Here is a 19,907-nt window from a genome sequence, read left to right as displayed (position 1 = left end):
GGGGCTCCAGGCAAGCTTTTCCCCCTGGTTTCCCCCCCCCCCTGCTTGCAGCCCTCCCAGCCTGCACGCGCAGACAGCGAATGAGCCACTTTTTGCTCGACTTGTCTGATGCAGCAGCTGCTGGCATCGTCGGCAAGTTTGTCTTCCTCTGCCTCTCTCCCACAGCTTTGTTGAAGGGGCTTTTGAGAAGGTACCTGCAGGCTGCAGCGGGGCTGTTGTAGGCAGTGGGGCGGGGCTGTGGGAAGTGGGGCGAGTGCTCCAAGATCATTTGTGGGGGGGCCTCTAAGATTTCAGCTGCTTAGGGGCCTCCACAGGGTTTAATCCGGCACTGAGGATCAGTTGTGATCCGTCTAATCGGGAACACTTTACAGTGTGACCCTCTGCAGAGTGACACCCTTCTAAGCCAACTGACTTCTACAGATTTTGGAGGGTGTAATTCTGTTGAAGATTACACTATTAATATCTTGCCCTGACCAGGGTGGCCCAAGCCAGCCTGATCTCGTTAGATCTCAGAAGCTAAGAAGAAGAAGAAGACTGCAGATTTATACTCCACCCTTCTCTCTGAATCAGATACTTCGAGTGGCTTACAATCTCCTATATCTTCTCCCCCCCACACACAACAAACACCCTGTGAGGTGGGTAGGGCTGAGAGGGCTCTCACAGCAGCTGCCCTTTCAAGGACAACTCCTGTGAGAGCTATGATGACCCAAGACCATTCCAGCAGCTGCAAGTGGGGGAGTGGGGAATCGAACCCGGTTCTCCCAGATAAGAGTCTGCGCACTTTGCCACTACACCAAACTGGCTCCCTAAGCAAGGGCTGATCCTGGTCAGTATTTGGATTGGAGACCACCGATGTCATCCAGGGTCATGATGCAAAGGCAGGCAATGGTAAACCACCTCTGAATGACTCTTGCCTTGAAGACCCTAGGGGACCACCATGAATTAGCTGCCGCTTGATGGAAAATAAATAAATGGATAGATACCCCATTGATTTCAGCAGAATGTCAAGAAAGGGTTCTTGCCAATGTTATATGCCTCACAATAATCTCGGTAACCTGGGTGTCTGTGTATAATCTTGCTGACGTGTGTTTCTGTGTAGTTATACTATTAGCACTGTTATAAAGGTAAAGGTAGTCCCTGTGCAAGCACCAGTCACTTCCGACTCTGGGGTGATGTCGAATCACAGTGTTTACCTCTGCACTATTATATCTTTGGAACAATGTTATAAGTGCTCTCTTTGCCCTGGCTACAGACATATTCCTCAGCTCAACTGTGAAGGTCATCTATTATCTATCCAGCCAGATGTCAAGCATGATATTTCTGAGTATTAATTTAGTATGCATCCTGTGCTCACACTTCCCCCCTCCTTTCTATTATCCCTCTTTTCTGAATAAAGATCTCTCTTCAAAGTTCCCCGCCCCCCTGTTGACTCTCAAGGTTGCAGGATATGCAAGTAATCTTTCTATTGTAAAGCAGAAATGCCTCTCCCACGAGTTCCCATACATATCAGCAAGTCAGGAATGTGTGAGAAACAAGAGATGTTATAGTATCCAAATGAGTAGTTGATAGTATGCTTTGAACCTTCTATGCAATTAACATCTGTATGTTATGTTTTGAAGTTATCTGAACTTTGCCTTTGAAGTAGCCTTTAAGGTGCCATGCTATGTAACATTTTGTATCACTTCCAAGGTATTGTTCCTTGGAGCAAGTATTGGATTATCAATAAAACGAGTTTTTGATTTAAACAATAGCTCGATTATTCGAAATACCGATGCATGACACCAGAGACATGAACTTTCGCTCTTACAGAAAGTGGCTTTATCTGGTGGGAGGAGGGACTACCTTTTTGGGAATACCTTTTGAATTATCCTTCTCATACCAGTCTCACGCCTAGTCAATTATGTGGGTAATGGTTTCAGCAAGGTATATATGTATTGTTTGCCCCCAAGAGGTCAGTTCTATCAAATAACGTCTTGACTGGGAACATGCTGCTCATTCAATAAAAGCCTTATTTGAATTATATGAAAGAGGTTAAGTTAATAAGAACTGTGTAGAACTTGACACAGGAAAGGGTGACTTAGCTGAGGAAGATGAATTCCCTCCCCCATCTCCAGTACTTGCCTCTCCAAAGCTTCCTTGAGTGATAAACTGTAAAAAAGCAAAGCAGTAAAGAGTTCAACTTCCCCACTGATTTTTCATTAGCCCCTTGCTCTGTTTTACACATCATCAGTACTTGCATGGAGTAGAGCAGTTTCATACTCTTTAGTTCTGTAATTAATTGCCACTGGATATAATGGTGGCTTTAAAAGGTGTTTTGACAAATTCACAGAGAAGAGGTTCATCAATGGATATTGTTTATGATTGCTAAATGGAACCTTCTTGTCTAGAGACAAAAACCTATTGAATACCGGATCATTCCTGGAGGATTAATGCTGGAGGACTCAAGACCCCTAGGAACAGCATTTGGAGCAAAAGTGGGAGGTGAGGAAGTTGCATTCCATGGGTGGGAAATCTTTCCATCTACTGAAATGCTCTGGTTGCTCCAGCCCCTAGGGCTCCCATGCTGAACAGAAGGGTTGTGACATGCCATTCAAATAAAATAAAATAATTGGTGGAACAGTGGAGAGAACATGACTTCATGTGGTCTGGAAGAAGACAAAAAGCAGGAGCCAAGTTGCGTTGCAATCCTTGCTTGAATAAACTACAAAGTTTACCCATAAACATTATTTAAGCCCTTTTAAAATGAACATTGTGTTGCGTCTTAGTAGATTCCCTTCTGAAGAGTGAAGAAGGCTTGAAAAAAGAGCTGGAAAGAGATAAGTGCTTTGTCATTTATTTATACACCCTAAGTTGTCCCTCAACCATCAAGATAGATCTTTTTCCCCTATAGATAAATCAGATTTAGTTAAGCACATAAGACTCTGAGCGTGCTGCTTTCACAAAAATTCATACATTCAAATGTATAGCAAATGAAATGGATTTAGAGAGAAGATCCCTTTGATATAATTGGTAAACCCAAGCCATAAATCAAGACTTTGAAATAGAAGACAAGATAAAATGGAGGCTGGAAGGGAATGATGGAAGCCATCACTGCATTGTGTGACTTACAGTGCAGTCCCAAGAAGAGCTATGCCCTTCTAGTCCCATTAATTTAAATGGACTTAGAAGGGTGTAACTCTGTTTAGGATGACACTGTAGTAGGGCTGCCAAGCCCCTGGTCCGGGCAGGGGTTCCCCCACCCAGGAGGTTCCCAACGCACCAGCCCACACTGCAGCAGCAAGGGGAACCTCCCCTGTCGTCAACAGTGTGATGACGTCACCCAGAAGTGACATCGTCACACTGGTGACGTTGCGCAGCATCCACTCTAGGCATTTCTGTAAAAACTCTATGGTTCCCCCGGTTGCTCTAGCCATTTGGAAGGGAAAATTCCATGGTACAATAGATACCATAGAGTTTCCCCCCTCCCAAATGGATAGAGTGTCTGGGAAAACCATAGAGTTTCCCTGGAAACGCCTAGAGTGGACGCCACCAGCACGATGACGTCACTTCCAGGTGATGTCATCACACCACACACCCATTCTGCATGCAAAGATAATCCCCCACCAAAAATGCAGAGGTACTTGGCAACCCTACACTGTAAGTAAGTTGGACCCCACCTCTCCCAGCGTGACAGATCCTCCCTTGTATTATGTTGACTATGCTACATACTCTGGGACCTTTCATCAGTCTATAACTCATCTAATTGAAACCACCAGGGCTTTTTTTGTAGTAAAAGCTCAGCAGGAACTCCCCTCTGCCTTACCCAGAATACCCAACGCAAAAGAACAGTGGAAGCACAATATATAAAATACAAAAATACAAAAATACAAAATATTGTGCACAAACAAACACTCTTGACTGGTGTATACAAAGTTCTATTATCATGAAATGAACAGCCTACAACAGTGGGCATACATTCATACAGTATAAATAGAAAAAAACAACAGTCTCAAAACAATATTCCAAGGAGGACCCCACACAGTCACTGAGTTTTCCAAACTGAGTACTAAGACTCAATAATAAACTGAGTACTAAGACTCAATAATAAACTGAGTACTAAGACTCAATAATAAAGTTCCACAGGAGTCCCTCCGTTGCTTGTTGACTTCTGAAGGACAAAATCTAGCCTTCACGCAAACCCCGTCTTTGATTGCGTTCCGCTGCTCCTGCAGCTTCCTTGTAAGTCAACTGAAACCTCCAGCCAAGTTCTTTCTCAAACGTCCATTTTGCAGGAGCAGCGGAATGCAATCAAAGCCGGGGTTTGCGTGAAGGCTAGATTTTGTCCTTCAGAAGTCAACAAGCAACGGAGGGATTCCTGTGGAACTTTATTATTGAGTCTTAGTACTCAGTTTGGAAAACACAGTGACTGTGTGGGGTCCTCCTTGGAATATTGTTTTGAGACTGTTGTTTTTTTCTATTTATACTGTATGAATGTATGCCCACTGTTGTAGGCTGTTCATTTCATGATAATAGAACTTTGTATACACCAGTCAAGAGTGTTTGTTTGTGCACAATATTTTGTATTTTTGTACCCAGAATACCCAGCACAATGGGCATGCTGGGGAAGGCTGAAGCCATCGGGGAGGCACTTAAGCATACTTCTCTGCATGTTCACCAGCATGCCAGCCGGAGCACTGGTCAGTCCAGGCAAAGCTCCGCTTCTGTGCGCTCCTGCCAAAAAAAGCCCTGGAAACCATGCTTTAATCTGTTGCTCACATTTCCCATCATGCTCTCACTTGAGTAACAGACAGCAGGCCACGTTGACATCAATAGTCCTGTTTTCAGTCAAAGTCTACCTGTCAAACCATTTTTGATGATCTTCCTCCAGGGCTACTGTATCACAGATACACATCTCCATTTATCAGTTACTAGTACAGACAATTTCAGAAGCACTTTTCCTAATTCTGAAGAACTGTTTAACAGCTAGAGGAATTTTCTAAAGTCCCTCAAGGGAGACCTGGGGCTACAGTCTAAATCAGGGGTGTCAAACATGAGCCCGGAGGCTGAATTAGGCCCCCAGAGGGCTCCTATCAGGCCCCCGAGCAACTGGCTGCCATCTGCTTCCTTCTCCCTCTCTCTTGCTTCCTTCTGCATCACAGCTCCCTTTGCAAGGCTTGCTCAATTGCTCAGGAACTACAGAGCAAAGCCTCTATTTTCTCCATTGGCTGAGGCTCCAAGCTTGGGGAGGAATGGGGAAGAGCTTGCTTTGCCAGGCTCTCTCAATTGCACCGCAGAGCTCCTGAGCCAAGTCTCCTTTCTATTGGCTGAGGCTCCTCCCCCTCCAGTTCCCCTGGGGAAGGAAGGAAAGAGCCAGAGCTTCCTTTGCCCAGTTCCCTGGATCCCATGGGATAAATACAAAGAAAGCACATTAAGACCAATGAGTGCTAACGTTTTAAGCATGTTTTAAGTTTTTGTAAAAAAAATCTTTGTGTTTGTCTGTGTCCTTTATAAAGTTCATATATTTGCTATCTAATCTTAAATAGGAACACATATGGCCCCGTCCAACATGGCCTGGCCCACAAGGTCTCATTTATGTCAGGGGTGTCAAACTCGTAACAAAATGACCCCTGGTCGAAAGCCTCCTGTTAAAACAGACAAATAAATAAGCCCTGTCAAAAGCGTTGACTGATTCCCCACTAATCTTTATCCCGTTTCCGTGCTCCTTTTCCCCGTGGCTCTTCCGCCTGATTTTGCACACGCTGCCATGGGGCCATGACTTGCCCCACCTCTTTCCCAAGTTCCCTCCACAGCTTCAGGATTCTCTGAAAACCAGGATCCTGAAGCAGCGGGGGGAACTTGGGAAAGAGGTAGTGCAAGTTGCAGCCCCGCGGCAGTGTGTGCAAAATCGGGCAGAAGAGCCACGGAAAAAGGAGCAACAAGACTAGGACAAAGGCTAGTGAGGAACTGGTCATTGAGACCTGCAGCTCTTAAAGACAATGTAGTTATACTGGATGAAACTTTTAAAAAAATAGTATTCAAGTGTAAAGCCACAGAAAATCTAATCCCCGCACATTAAAATTGTTCTTTTAACATGCTAGCTCACTAGCAAAATAATGACAGGTGCAGGGGTGGAATTCTAACAGGAGCTCCTTTGCATATTAGGCCACACACCCCTGATGTAGCCAATCCTCCAAGAGCTTACAAAAAAGAGCCTTGTAAGCTCTTGGAGGATTGGCTACATCAAAGGGTGTGGCCTAATGCCAAGGAGCTCCTGCTAGAATTCCACCCCTGGACAGGTGTATTATTGCATCCAAATACTGACCTTGACCAACTCTGCTTAGCTTCTAAGTTCTGGATAGCTCAGTGTGGTCCTCTCAATTGTTCAGAATGCAACATAGGCCAATGCTTTTCCAAGGCATGGTGAATACAGAGGACAGGGACCTTTGTAAGGAACAATGTCACAGAGTCCATCCTCCAAAGCATCCATTTTCTCCAAGGGAACTGATCTCTGTAGTTTGGAGATAAGCAGTAATTCTGAGTGCTTCCCAGGTACTACCTGGAGGCTAGCAGTTCAATGGAGCAGATAGCGCTTTGCATTATCCAAAGCCTTCCTAGAGGTGGGGAAATGTACAGCCACTCTTGCATTACACTTACAAGAAGAAACTCATTTGATCCAAGCCCTACACCAGAATGTAACAGAGCTTTGATTTTTATGAAGTACGTTCAATATTGGATTTCCTCCCCCCCCCTTTGACATTTTTAGTTTTACAGAGCTGAATGCTGTTTTACAGAGCTGAATGCTGAATGCAAGATCAGCCTAAACTAGGACAGAGCATTTACCCTGAGGATTTGTCGTTCAGTCGCACAGTCGAGTCCGACTCTTTGTGACCCTGTGGACCAAGTCACTCCAGGCCCTCCTGTCTTCCACCATCCTCCAAAGTCTGCTCAGATTCATGTTAATTACATCAATAACGCTGTCCAGCCATCTCATCTTTTACCATCCCCTTCTTCTTTTGCCTTCTGTCTTTCCCAGCATCAGGATCTTCTGCAGCGAGTGCTCCCTTCTCATTGGGTGGCCAAAGTATTTGAGCTTCAGCTTCAGCATCTGACCTTCCAGGGAACAGTCAGAGTTGATTTCCCTTAGGACACAATACCTGACCCCCTTGTCTGATGAAGTGTGCGTAGAGAACACATGAAAGCTTATGTTCTCAATAAAACTTGGTTGGTCTTAAAGGTTCAACTTGACTCCTGCTTTGTTCAACTGCTTCAGACCAACACGGTTGTCCTCTTGGATCTATTCCCTTAGGACTGACTGATTTGATCTTCTTGCAGTCCAAGGGACTCTCAAGATTCTTCTCCATCACCACAGCACCAAGCATCTATTCTTCTGCCCTCGGCCTTCCTTATGATCCAGCTCTCACAATCATACATTACTATTGGCAATACCATAGCTTTGTAGCCTTGTAGAAATCAGAAAATGAGGCCTGATACATGATAATGGAAAAACTAACATCTTATTTGCACAACAGACCAGAATCCAAATTTCAAGAAAAAAAATGGAATGTATTTTTTGTATATATTGATTTTTAAAAAATTAGGTTGGAAAGCTTTAAAAATTAAAATAAGAATGAAACGATATAGTTTAGAAGGATTGGGAGACAGAATTGAGCAGCATATGTTTATAATATTTATGTTTACAATGACCTGACATCAGAAATGTTAGAAATGAAAATATAATTGTATGCTTTGTTGTTCAGTTGCACAGTCGAGTCCGACTCTTTGAGGCCCTAGGGACCAAGTGTATGTAGACTAACGGTAATGGTAGTTCCCTGTGAAAGCACCAGTCATTTCTGACTATGTGTCAAGTATGCGGGTTCAATAATGAGTAGAAGTTGATACAAAGACTACGTTTATTGATAGACCGATACTTTGGCATAGCAGGTTCTTGAGAGTAATGCTGCCAATACATTGATACAATATTTTTAAGGCTTACTTCAAAAGGATCCAAGGGAGAGGGTTGCGGGGAAGCATTCACACATAAACTATCATAAATGTCTACTTTCCCATAGTATTATCAGGACTTCGTCCTTGCTTTCCCAGATGTCTCGTACTCCCTTGCAAGAATGTATGGGAAGGTGCTGATTACTTGGTTTCGCTCTCACTACTTCTAATTACAAGCCATAAAGCAAGACGGGGGGGGGGGGGAGGGAGGGAAGCTAACAAAGCTAACAAGCTAACAAAGATGGATCCTCCATGACACTTCACAGACCAGGTTTAGGCAGGACCCTAAAACAATTATCAATGGAATTTCACTATGCTTGACACTATGGGGTGATGCCGCTTTCACATTTTCATTGCAGACTTTTTACAGGGTGGTTTGCCATTGCCTTCCCCAGTCATTTACACTTTCCTCCAGCAATCAGGGTACTCATTTTACCGTCCTTGGCAGGATGGAAGGCTGAGTCAACCTTGAGCCGGCTACCGGAACCCAGTTTCCACTGGGATCAAACTCAGGTTGTGAGCAGAGAGCTCGGACTGCAGTACTACAGTTTACCACTCTGCGCCACAGAGCTTTCGTATGTAGACTAGACCAAAACAAAAGTATATGAGTAATTTGCACATAACATTGTAAGATCTGTTCAACAACTTTATAGATAGAAAAATGTTATCAGTTACAATTCACTAGACAATATTGATGCTTAGAAATGATGGTTTCTCTCTGAGTGTTATGCTTTTGTCGACCAAAATATGACTGTTTATGTATAAATGAAATACTGATATTATCTTACCTTTCTCAGTGTTTCTATTGCTTATATAAAATAAAAGCATGCTATCCAAGAATTTACAAAAGAAAGTGAGACCTGGGGTCTGATCCAGACCTGCAACAGCATGAGTAGGAGCACTGAGGTGGACTTCAGATTGCAAAGTAAAAAGGTAAAGGTAGACCCCTGTGCAAGCACCAGTCGTTTCCGACTCTGGGGTGATGTTGCTTTCACAACGTTTTCACAGCAGACTTTTTTACGGGGTGGTTTGCCATTGCCTTTGGGGCCCCGTGGTGCAGAGTGGTAAAGCTGCAGTACTGCAGTCGGAGCCCTCTGCTCAAAACCTGAGTTTGATTCCAGCGGAAGCTGGTTCAGATAGCCGGCTCCAGGTTGACTCAGACTTCCATCCTTCCGAGGTCGGTCAGATGAGTACCCAGCCTGCTGGGGGGGGAAGTGTAATGACCGGGGAAGGCAATGGCAAACCACCCCGTAAAAAGGTCTGCCGTGAAAATGTTGTGAAAGCAGCATCACCCCAGAGTCAGAAACAACTGGTGCTTGCACAGGGGGCTTTTCCTTCCTTTCCTTGCCATTGCCTTCCCCAGTCACCTACACTTTCCCCCCCAGCAAGCTGGGTACTCATTTTACCAACCTCGGAAGGATGGAAGGCTGAGTCAACCTGAGATGGCTATCTGAAACCAGCTTCCGCTGGGATCAAACTCAGGTCCTGAGCAGAGAGTTCAGACTGCAGTACTGCAGCTTTACCTCTCTGCGCCACCAAGTAGCAACAGACAGAAAATTGGATTTGACTGAAGGAATTCAAAGGAGGCAAGTAACAGCAAATTCTTAGAAGCTTAGGTCTTAAATTTGGTTGACAACAATCAAGGAAAGCATGCATTTCTATATGAGTTCAAGATGCTGACCCTTGAACAAAGCAAAACTTACATGTTAGACAGGCAAAAAAAATTCACTACAGAAAAGTAAAAACTTATCCAATTATTCATTGACCACTCAATATTGCAGCAAATGAAAACCACCCCACCCACTTCTTCTTTCACAACCTCTAAGACTTTTTTTTTAAAAAAAAAGTTTGAGAACTTGTTTGTTTCACACTAAACTTGTGTAAATATTTGCTAGAAACGTCTTAATACTTCTGAAAAGCTTATTTCAACTTAAGTAGGGTCTGGTTTAAAAACATTCTTTCCCTAAGCCAGCAAGGGAAAGCTCAGCAGTAGGGATTTTTGTGGTTCGGATCATGGTTTGTGGCTGAACAACAAAACAAACCACGAACCTATATGAATCAAGAGATTGGTTTGCGAACTGAACCAGTTGAGATAGGTTCACGACCCCCTTACTTTCCATGGGAAGCAGAAATCAGGGGTTTAAATAGTGCTGAAGAGAAAGCAGTGTTTTAAATGGCTTGGAACTGAACTCAAGGAAGTCCCTTTAAACGACTGATCCACGTGGAGCAAACTGCTCCCACACTCAGCTTTTTAAAGGGGCTTTCTCCGGCAGCCGGTCAACTGTTCCAAGGGGCAGCCCAAGAAAGCCCCTTTGACCAGCAGAGCTGTGGCAAAGGGCTCAGCTTTTTAGAGCCCCAAACCGCTGAGCCATATTTAAGATTCTGGATTTTACACCAATTGCAAACGGAACACACATAGGACAAGCACTTTATTGAACTGGATGAGTTTATTGCCGTGTCAATATATAGGAATATATTCCATATTGTTGGGCTGAATTTTGTATGAATTCGCTATTGACATTGAATGCTCTTGAAAATATTTCATTGTGGAAATAGTTGAAGTTCCTAGGGTCTACTTTTGTGTAATTAGTTGCCCCCATGGCTCAGCTGTTTCCAATATAAACAGCTGAGCAGCCAGCAGCTGTTTTGGTGGCTTTTTGTTCCCTGTGAACCTCCACAACTGCCTTTTAAGTCTGTGGAGTTTTGTGGCTGGGATTAGGGTTGCCAAGTCCCCTGCGTTCTGCAGTGGGGGACTTTCGCACGCACGCAATGCAATGACATCACCCGGAAATGACATCATCGTGCCAGCAACATTGCACGCGGCTGCTCTAGGCATGTCTGGGAAGACTCTATGGTTTCCCCAGATGCTCTAGCCATTTGGGAGGGGAAAACTCTACGGTACCGATTGTCACTTCCGGGTGATGTCATCATGCCGGCGACGTAGGGGAAGTTCCCTCTGTCGGCCCAATGTGGGCCGTCGGGTTGGGAACCTCCCGGGCGGGTGCAGGGTCGGTGCATAGGAGTAGGCAAAGTAGGCAGTCACCAAATTAGGGCACCACCTGACCCAGGGGGCTCTGGCTCCTGACCACTGTCACCTTGTCCTCTCCCATCACCAAGCTGCCCTCAACAAAGCCAAGCCACCCCCCTCTCCCCGATGTGCGACTTGGCCTCCCACCTCATCCTATCCTGCCACCCTCCTTCCCGACGTGGCCGGCAAGCACTTATTCTCACAATTTTTTTAATAACATCACTTTTTAAAAAAAAATTAAAATTAAAAATCAGTAAATTAAAAATGTGAAAAGTTTCAAGTTTGGCACTCTTCAATTTCCCTATATTTTTAATAATGGGGGGGCGCTAGTGGGTGATTCACCTAGGGTGCCAGAAAGCCTAGCACCGGCCCTGGGCGGGGGAATCCTTGCCCAGACCAGGGGCTTGGTAGCCCTAGCTGGAATGCAGTTTGCGAACTTCAGTTTGTGAACCACAGCCAGCCAAAATCCATAATGAACAAATATTCGTAACCAGATTTGTGACCATTTCCATAAGTACTTGGTACTTTTCCTTTTTACTTATGGATACTTAAAAAGTTTATTGCTAGTATTTTTCTCTTACTGGTAGCTTCGGCCTTCTAATATGGCTGGGCCTTGGCCTGTTCATTTTTTCCCTTGACTGGCACACACAGCAGCTGAAAAAGGATGGCTGGCTCAGGGTGGCATCAAGCCACCCCAGAAGTGAGCCAGCCTGAAAAGGAGCAGCCGGGAGCCTCTGGACAACATACGGCCAGTCTCCAGAACAGGGACGGGCTGCGTGAACCCTAGAGGAGCTTCCAGAGTGCTCACGGGCCTGTCAGCTGCTCCTTGGGCGCTTCCCAGCCAATCAGACGGCTGGGGAAGCACCTTCAATCCAGCTATAATATAGTGCAGGGATGGCCAACGGTAGCTCTCCAGATGTTTTTTTGCCTACAACTCCCATCAGTCCCAGCCAGCATGGCCAATGGCTGGGGCTGATGGGAGTTGTAGGCAAAAAAAAAACATCTGGAGAGCTAACGTTGGCCATCCCTGATTTATAGTGATTTCAATGCAAGGAGGAGACGTGGTTGCAGTGATCATAACTCTCTTTATTAGTTACCACATGGTAACGTGTAAACTAGAAGATTGGTTTACTGGCCCAATGGAGCCAACTATATACAATTCATGGCTCCCGTGCTAGGATGCCATTGGATCATTTAAACCAGCAGGGGGGCTGTGATTGGAGCAGGGCAGCAGGGATTTGGATCCTACGACCCATTGTTCCCCAGACCCCAAGCTCAGACGAAAGGCTCCAATGAGCCAGGCAGGAACACAGGTAATAGCAACATTAGTCCACATACACAACACCAGCCCAGGACGGGCTGCGTGCAGGATGGGGATGGCAGGCAGATATGCCCATGTGTATGTGCTTTTTTGATATGCCTGCCTTCCACCCCCGGGGTAGCTTAAGTTGCCCATCTGTTATCATCCAGTATGTGAAGGACCAGGCTTAGGACCTGATGACTTATGTTTTTACCCGCAGGGAATATATATATGAGGAAGCAATACAAAAAGATACTGAATGGTGATAAAAAGCAGACTGCTGTTGTAGGTGTGAAGTGCCATTAAAATACAGTGGAGGATGGGTTGGTATATGCATATGGTATATTGCATATACCAACCCATCCTCCACTGTATTTTAATGTCTTTCTTTTTTTCTAATGGCAAACTATAATGGATGTTATAAACTCTTGAGAAACCATGCCCACTATTTAAACTAACAAAGCCAGAATGCTACCGAGATTTATGGCACTTCGCACCTGCAACAGCAGTCTGCTTTTTATCACCCTCCAGTGTTGTTTCAGCCCTGCTTTGTCCTAACACTAACAAACACAGATCCCTATTTGCGATTCTTTTAATCTGCTAAGAAACATTCCCATGATTCTACACTGCCCACTTATATTAAGATTTGCTGCTTCCATTCTCATTTTGTCTGACGAAGTCTGCTTAAGAGCATACGAAAGCTAACATTCTGAATAAAACTTAGTGGGTCTTAAAGGTGCACTTGTCTACTGCTTTGTTCTATGACTCGGTGATGTTATCAGTGTGGGGGGGACAGAAGATAGCCTTGCCTAGGGTGCAAGCAGTCTAGGGCCAGCCTTGCTGTTAATGATACAATGTTTTGGAGGACATTAATTCATAGGGTCCCCATACGGCAGAAGCTACTTGGCGGTGCATAATGCATGCACGGGTCGCCTTGAGTTTTGTAAGCAGGGCTCTGTTTTTGTAGCAGGAGCTCCTTTGCATCTTAGGCCACACACCCCTGATGTAGCCAATCTTCCTGGAGCTTACAGGGCTCTTATTATAGGGCATACTGTAAGCTCCAGGAGGATTGGCTACATTAGGAGTTCCTAATGCCGGAAGAGGTGTGGGCCCTATGGGACCTTAGCCAATTCCGTAGGGCGTGTAAAACCGCCCTCTTCCGGCTAGCCTTTCAAGATGGAGCTTGAAATAAACATCACGCCATCACTAATACTAATAACTGAGATAACAGCGTGTAGAGATTATTTTAGACTGTTTTTAGATTGTTTTAGATTATGTAAAATTTAATGGTAAATTGTAATTTTATTGAATTGTATAACTGTTTTATTGTTCAATGGCTTTGCCATACCTGTAAGCCGCCCTGAGCCTGCCTTGGCGGGGAGGGCGGGGTATAAATAAAATTTTATTATTATTATAATATGCCAAGGAGTTCCTGCAACAACAACAACAAAAGCTCTGTCTGCAAGGTGTGAAGTTGGCTAATGATTTAAATAAATATCTGGTGGATATTTTTGATGCACTGTTGTTGGGTCTGGTTCTTTTCCTTTCATTATCATTTTATATCCTGGGAAACGGTTTTCCTCTCTCTTTTTTCTTGTTTGTTTGTCCCCCCCCCCAAAAAAAAAACCTCGATTGCAACATGCTCTATATACGGTTAAAAACAGAGAAAGGCCCAGCCTGGCAGCTTCCAGTCTCTTTAATCTCGCAACAGGGTCTTGATAAAATGGCCAGATTGCCTTTGAGGATTTTGCCCACTGTCTCGAGCGACGTAATGATTTTCACAGGAGCGCAAGCTGCGGTTCCTGAAGCTCAGCTGAATGGAATTCCTATCAGGCGGGCCCGATGAAGAAAAGGATCAATTCCCATTTGTGATAAGCTCCATACGAAGTGACCTTTAAAAGGCAACACAAGGCTGTATTCCCTACACGACACTTAGAGAAAACTGTAAAAGATCCAAACATTGGCAGAGAGCTCTCGCCTGAAGATGGACCGGGGGAATAACACTTATCATATTAAATGAAGTTTGGGGAATGTTCTGCAGAAAATGAATACAGATGGGCTGAGAGACTCACTGGAGAGGAAACTCTCTCGGTTATTATGAATGTCAGATGCTCCATTTCTGGAGCAATATACAGCAAAAGTACCACGTTAGTTGCATTAGAAGTGGCTAAGAAAGGAACAAGCTTGGAGTTCTGTCAAGCTCCTGCATAAATTTTTTTTTCCCTTAGAAGCTGAATTGTGTTATTTACTACCTAATAGCCATAGCCATCTGGTTAGGGAGTGTTTAGATTCTCACAAGCACTGTTTTGTCTCAGGAGTGTGAGAAGGAATGCTCTGGTAACTCAAAGTGCTTATGTGGTTTTTGCTCCTTTGTTGTTTATTATCGTAACATTTGCTCCTTAAGGTAGAAGTGCCCGCCAAATTAATAATGGTTGTGAACCCCTATTATATACTTCTGTATGTGGCTTGATTCTTCAGTTCTTTCGGTTACCTGTCTTGTAAGCATCTCTAGGTCTTAATAAATGAATCTATTTGAAATAAACAAAGGACATCGTTATTGGGGCTATCGGAGCTTGACAGTCTGAAAGAACTAAAGAATCAAACCACATACAGAAGTATATAATACGTACCTACTCATTTCGCCTTGGCCTCCAAAGCTCTCAAGCAAGTATAAACTTTCAGTTCAGCTCCTCATTCGCACTGAGGGACTTTCAAGCCAGTCATTGAGTTAGATCCAGTCTCAGTTTTTTCTGGGCCCTATAGGGCTTCCAAGTTCCCAGGCCAGAAGGGGGTTCTCCCACCCTGGAGATTCCCAACCCACCGGCCCACATTGGCTGGTAGGGGGATCCTCCCCCAACATCGCTGGCACAATGACATAACTTGGAAACAATGTCATCACGATGTGACGTTGTACCCCAGCTGCTCTAGGAGCTTCCGGGAAAACACTATGGTTTTCTCAAATGCTCTAGTTGGAAGGGACCCCCAGGGTCATCTAGCCTTCGGCCTTTCCTCTTAAGGAAGTTGCTCCAACCCTCTCATCATCCTGGCGGCCCTCTCCTCTGTACTTCTTCCAGCTCTAAATTGCAAGGTGGGACCCAATAAAGGATAAATTGTGCCAACTATAATCATCAGATTGCCACCTACTGGTCTGTGGGAAGAAAAACAAAGGGAAAGAAACTTAACCCAAAAACTGGAGTAAGAAACCTAAAAAGGTTAATATGCAATTAAAAGGGCCGAACATTAAAAACAAAGTATAAAAAAGCATAAATCAACATACATGTATCTATTGTTGAAAGCTAAAACCGTTTAAGGGCCCATCATAAGCCTCTATCCTATGTAAAATCATAAAATCTCAATGGGAACCCACTCAACTTGACCTGACACGTTTTGACCTAAATTGTTCTTCTACAGAGGTCAGAAAGGTAAGTGCACATATTGGCTCATAATACAGAACAGGATAAAACAATAGAACAATGCTGGACCACAAGGAAATTTAGTGAAGTGACAAAAGCTTAGAGATATTCTTGAGGCCTCTTGTTCTATAGCCTAATGTCTTAATCAATAACATACCTAAAGCATTCAGGTTTTTTGTATGCCACGTGGTCCAGAATTGATCAAGTAAAGTCAGAGCCTATGTGCCAAGAGGTGTTCTTACACCTACTGGTCTTTGCCATAGAATCATAGAGTTGGAAGGGACCTCTAGGGTCATCAGGTCCACCCCCTGCACAATGCAGGAAACTCACAAACACCTCCCCCTAAATTCACAGGATTTTCATCGCTGTCAGATGGCCATCTGGCCTCTGTTGAAAAACCTCCAAGGAAGGAGAGCCCACCACCTCCCGAGGAAGCTGTTCCACTGAGGAATCGCTCTAACGGTCAGGAAGTTCTTCCTAATGTGGAGGCGGAAACTCTTTTGATTTAATTTCAACCCATTGGTTCTGGTCCTACCTTCCGGGGCCACAGAAAACAATTCCACACCATCCTCTAGATGACAACCCTTAAAGTACTGTCATATCACCTCTCAGCCGCCTCCTCTCCAGGCTAAACATCCCCAGCTCCTTCAACTTTTCCTCATAGGACTTTGTCTTGGAATCATAGAGTTGGAAGGGACATAAGAGAAGCCATGTTGGATCAGGCCAACGGCCCATCCAGTCCAACACTCTGTGTCACACAGTGGCCAAAAATTTTATATACACACATACACTGTGGCTAATAGCCATTGATGGACCTCTGCTCCATATTTTTATCTAAACCCCTCTTGAAGGTGGCTATACTTGTGGCCGCCACCACCTCCTGTGGCAGTGAATTCCACATGTTAATGACCCTTTGGGTGAAGAAGTACTTCCTTTTAAGCGTTTTAACCTGTCTGCTCAGCAATTTCCAGGGTCATCTAATCCAACCCCCTGCACAATGCAGGAAACTCACAAATACCTCCCCCTAAATTCACAGAATCTTCCTGTGTCCTGCTTCAAGTAACCCAGTGAGTATCAGCTAAATCCTAGGCTTTTCCTATGGTAAAGCACACCCTATGGCATTGAATCCCTGAGGAGGTAAGTGGGCAACTCCTCTAGATGCTTTTAAGAGGACTTACAAAGCCATTTTTTCACTAGGGCTGTTAATGGCTCTAGGCAATGGAGGAAGGGCATTACTTGGGGTTTCATTGCCCTTTGTATGCGTTTAAATTGAGAAGTAAAAGCTACCTTTATCTGTAAAGGAAAGGTGGGGTATAAATATACAGGTCCTGAAAAGCTTATAGACTAGCCTGCAGCTACACACCATTGAGTAGTTTGCTGTCATTATGCTTTATAGCAATCATTGCAACTGAATTTTCCTTTGTGGACAAGAAAATCCACTTGGAGCTGAATACTATAGTGCAATGACAGCACGATGTCTATTGACGGGCAGGTGCTGTCAAGATGTGACAATGGAAGACATTTGTGAGTTTTATCTCAATTGCAAAATGGAACCTTTTCTTTCCCTTCCCTCCAATGGCCTAGAATTTATAAATTCAATGGAGGGGGGGCGCAGAAATGCCTTCTTAATTTGATTTCCCTGTACCGTGCAAAGTCATGGCCAGCACAGGAGAACACTTCTTGTAAAACACATCGATTTTGCTAAAATTATGCTTCATTCCAAAACGGGGGTCATTTTTGATGCACACACACACACAAAAGATCAGACAAAAAGTCTCTCCATGAAGAATTCTACTTCCACAATGCAGATCACAACTCGTCACATGAGCTGAAAGTTTGGCACATCCCTTCCTGTTGTCAAAGTTTCAGACAAGACAAGAGAGCGCAGCTGTGTTTAAGAAAGCTGGCCTCTCTGAAACAATCAGTTCTGTTAGGTAAACTTCTCGCATCCATCCAGTTTATTCTAAATTCCCTTTGTTGTAAAACATTGAGGAATGAATGTTGTATCCAAGAAAAATCAGAATTGGAGGCATGGCAGACGCAGCAGATTTATTAAATGGAAACTTTCGGATAAAAAAAGATGGTTCAAACAACGGATCAGAGAGCTGAGTTATGGAGCAGGTCCAACCCTACCATATTTTCTCCAGATTGGTGAAAAAGAAAAGAAAAGAAAAATCGGAGAATCCAGATGTACTTGTAAAACAACAGACAGATACAAAATACAAAACCAGGAATCCCATAAATCATGGAAGAGCATCTTGTTTATTTCTCTTAGGATGTTACAGATACCAAAGAAAGATCGTAAAAAACACCAGAAGAAGCGCTGGGCCCAGATACTAAAAGAAGCAGAAGAGAGCAAATGAGAAAACGTCATGTCTGATCACAATCATATACATATCATAGCCTGATAATATAGAATGAAGTACTGTGTGGGGGTTTTTTTTTTTAACAAAGCAGCCTACTTGTACAGTTGCAGATGCAAAATTCATTAGCTATGAATCCGAATAAGAGGCTTGTCAAGTACCCTTTGGTATTTGATCCATGCACAAATTAGACATTTGTTTGCAATATGTGTCTGTCGGGGGAGGTTTTTCTCCAATGGTTTAAACTGTGCTGGAATTTTTCCCTTGCAATATTTTATTTAGGTTTGTGAATCAATTTTTCCCACTGCAGACAGCATATCTTTTTTAATGGTTAGTGTGTAAGTTTCCTTGGTATTTCCAGTTTAACACAGCTCAGATACTAAATACTGTTTCTGGTTTTATTGATGTTTCACTTTTTTTTATTGTTCGTCTTGATGGAATCTTTCCTGGAGTTTTTCAGAATCTGGTTTCATATGTCATGATGTTACAAATCACCTCCAGTGTTTTGGGAAAGATGACTGACAAATGTGAATGAATAGCAAATTACAATCAATTCATTGCACGAACTGATATCTGTCTTGCTTATCTTAATAGATTTTTATATGTCATTCACACCACTGGTAATTTCTATAGTTCCATGCACAGATGAAATACACGGGCCAAGATCTCAAGAAGTACATAACAAGTTTGGCATGCCCAATATGTCTTTAGATATATATTTCCAAATGAAACCACTTGGACACATAGCAAATCTCTTTTCAACCTGAGGGAATTTTCAAAAGACAAACGAGCATATTTCATTCATTCCTTCAGTGGCCTGGCTTTTGCTCTGTGTCTTGTTTTATTCATACTGAATCCTAATTCAGCTAGGAAACTTTCTGTCTTTCCATATGTGCATTTTTGTTTTCAGGAAGCAGAAAGTCACTCAATTACTCTTTGCCAAATTTCTCCCTGAAATTCAACAATCAATTCTTCCCCTCTTTTTAGAAATTTGCGGCTGGTTGCCAAATCAATTTCATTGTGATCAAAAGAGAGATTCAGAGAGAGAGAAGACGGGAAGGGAGGTTTTGCAGATTTTCAGACTTTCTCTCTGCAAATGTTCAGAGGCATGCAGTGGCTTCCAAGACCTTCTCCTGCTATTGCATATCCCTGCTGTGTACAAAAAAAAAAACCCCTCTGGAAGGGCTGAAATTGCAAAAGAGTGCACGGCGTAACAGAAAACTACAAAGAGAAATTTGTCTTTTGAACGAGAAAACAAGACTAAGGGGAATCAATTACTATATGCAGAAAAATGAATTGTGGAAAAAGAAATCCCTCTTTATTCCAAATGTCTATAAAACAGGCATCTATAAACTGAAGTCCAGCCTCATACGATGGGATGTAATCCCTATTCTGTAAGATCTCCCTAAACACTGGGAGATTTAAAAAAACATGGCTTTAATGGGCAACAACCAGGTAAGAAGAAATTCTACATGGATCCCATATGCTGGTTAATGCCAGCCTAACAGGATTGGAAAAGCTGAAGTGTCTGTCTTTTTCTTGCCAAATCCACACTTCCAAGTGGATTGCTAGTCCACTCTGTTCCCATTGCCAAATTCTTTTTTTCCTCTCCTTATTGAAACCAACATACAAGAACAACCAACAAAGTCAATTGATAATATCTGGTAATACTTGAGGTGGCAAATCCCTCTTTGTGATGTGATGCCTGCCTTCATACTCTTAGAGTGGGTTCGCACTAAACTAAATAATGAATAATGAATAATAAATAATGAATTTTGCAACTGGATTTTTACTGTGCAAGAATAGCAAAAATCTGTGTAAGA

The sequence above is a fragment of the Heteronotia binoei genome, chromosome 9 (assembly GCF_032191835.1).
Source record: "Heteronotia binoei isolate CCM8104 ecotype False Entrance Well chromosome 9, APGP_CSIRO_Hbin_v1, whole genome shotgun sequence".
Classification (NCBI taxonomy): domain Eukaryota; kingdom Metazoa; phylum Chordata; class Lepidosauria; order Squamata; family Gekkonidae; genus Heteronotia; species Heteronotia binoei.
The sequence above is the reverse complement of the archived record's forward strand: the minus strand, read 5'-3'. Positions refer to the sequence as shown.